The following is a 2,433-nucleotide window of genomic DNA, read 5'->3' as shown; positions in this document are numbered from 1 at the left end:
GCTGACCGTGATTTCGAGTGGATCAATTACGATATTAACACATTATTATTATTATTATTATTATTATTATTATTATTATGCTATATAAAGAGGCTTTCCAAACGTGCTGATATTTCCGCAGTATCAGCACTAGGACTGTCAGTCAATGCAGTTACATTGTTACACTAGTAGGTGGCGGCAAGGAATGATCTTTATGAGTAGTCATCATTAAACCGGTCAGTTCATTCAACTAATATGCATAAAAACACTGATTCATTCATGAATGAAACATGGTGTTGAAATTAATTTAACTTTGAATGCCACTTTGTAAGGCTCAATCAACGATCAACGCGTTATCTGGGTAAAGCTGAAGCTGATGTTTCATTTCATAGAAAACAATGCCATTGATTCAAAGCATTGAACAGAACTGAGGCCAAAATCCCCTTAAACACTGAAAGGATGCTATGGCAAAGATATCGCTTTCATCTTCTGACGACTGAAGGCAAACTGTTTTACTAATATGACTTGAAATGTATATAAAACACAAATTAAATAAAAAAAATTGAAACACAAATTTCTGCATTATTTATTCAGTTGTAATTGAACTGTGTAAAAGAGTTTTTTTCTTCTCCAAGCAGCAATAATGCACCTAAAGCCAGGCTCACACTGTGCGAATTTTTTATTTTTTTTATTTTTTAATAGTCCTTTAGGATTGTACTTGTCAGACTGTATGAACATGATGATCATTTCACACTGTGGGATCTCAGTTGTCATTAATGTCAGACTGTACGACAGTTAAGACCAGTTAAAACCGGGTGCGTGCAAGAAAACTTGTCCGGAGTTTTACCTTATCAACCCATACACGTTCAGTGACTGCAAGCTGCATTACACGTGGGGCTGTAATGTTGGCTATCATTAAAAGTATATGAATGTCGGCAATACCGGTGTATTTAAGAAGAATAGTGTAAGCAGCACTACACACCCACATGAAAACAGCAGCGCAACCAGTGTTCATCATAGTAAAGGCAACAAATCAGATGAATTCCGTGAGCGGAGGACGAGAGCGCCAGAGTTTATGCGGTTAGAAGATATCTCTAGCATTAATTCTGATCATGGCTTGTCTTGAAAAACGAAAACAGTTTGGCGTTCGTCGTAGGAGATGTCACACTGCAGGACTGTGCGCGAAATCTTCTGACACTGCCAGAATTTCGTCGATCACAATGGCCTTTAATCGGCTGTCGGTGAACATGTCAAACTAACGATCAAAGACTACAGATTTTAGCCTAGGATTATAGGAATAATTTAGGAATTTCAAAAGTTGTCTCCGATGACCAAATTGAGGCCAAAATCACACAGTGTGAGCTGGGCTTAAAAAACACTTAAAGTGCAGTTAATGTACCACCTCTGTAATAGAAAAATGGGTTTGTTGATATTGATTAGCCTGCAGTGTCTTGGTATTGCAATTAAATTTGATTAAATGTAACAATTTCACATGTAAATGCAAAATAAACATGTATCAAAAGCATATACTGTAAAAAAAAAACAAAAAAAAAACATGGACCTAGTGTCCGTGACGTCAACCATAGGTTTCCGAAGAGCATTTTTGAAGCCTAAAGTGAGCAGAGCCGGCCGTCGCCATCTTGGCAGCGCGTCACTCCTGGATAATCGAAAATGGACAAAGAGGCGGGGCATGGGTGGAGCTGGTTGCTGAAACCACACCCACCTAGCTCAATGGTGGTGACAGCAGCGGCAATCCACCTGTCATTCAAGTGGCCACGCCCTTAATTATGCAGAAGTTTAAGGCATTAAGGGATAGTTCGCACAAAAATGAAAATTCTGTCATTAATTACTCACCCTCATGTCGTTCCAAACCCGTAAGATCTTCGGAACACGAATTAAGATATTTTTGATGATATGTGAGATCTCTCAGACCCTGCATAGACCGCAACGCAACTGTAATATTCCCAGGTCCAGAAACGTAGTAAGGACATCGGTAAAACAGTCCATGTGACATAAGTGGCTCAACTTCAGTTTTGCGAAGCTACGAGAATACTTTTTGTGCGCAAAAAAAACAAACATTTTTTTTTCAACAATTCTTCTCCCCCGAGTTATGTCTTCCGCCATTTGCAGCCGTTCCAGCAACGGACGCAACCCGGAAAACTATCGGCATGGATTTTTGCCGATAACCGATAGTTCCAGCAAAAAACTATCGGTGCCGATTAATCGGCAAAACCGATACATCGGTCGACCTCTAAACAATGCTGATTACGCAGATTACGTTCATGCGTGCGCTTTCTTCCCCGAACGTAAACAACGCTGATTACATCGATTACGCTCTTGGGTACTCTCCAAAATGGCGGAAGATGTAACTCGGGGGAGAAGAACTGTGAAATAAATAATTTTTGTTTTCTTTGCGCTCAAAGTATTCTCGTAGCTTCGCAAAACTGAAGTTGA

The 2,433-nt window shown here is 39.6% G+C and overlaps 1 protein-coding gene across 2 annotated transcripts in view; it reads left to right on the top strand.

The window, feature by feature from the left end:
• Positions 1-2,433, top strand: part of LOC107744028 (eukaryotic translation initiation factor 4H-like) — a 17,801-nt gene that overhangs the window by 4,356 nt on the left and 11,012 nt on the right. The window lies entirely within an intron of this gene.

This window comes from Sinocyclocheilus rhinocerous, unplaced genomic scaffold (assembly GCF_001515625.1).
Source record: "Sinocyclocheilus rhinocerous isolate Xijiao unplaced genomic scaffold, SAMN03320098_v1.1 scaffold407, whole genome shotgun sequence".
NCBI classification, from domain to species: Eukaryota; Metazoa; Chordata; class Actinopteri; order Cypriniformes; family Cyprinidae; genus Sinocyclocheilus; species Sinocyclocheilus rhinocerous.
The sequence above is the reverse complement of the archived record's forward strand: the minus strand, read 5'-3'. Positions and strand labels throughout refer to the sequence as shown.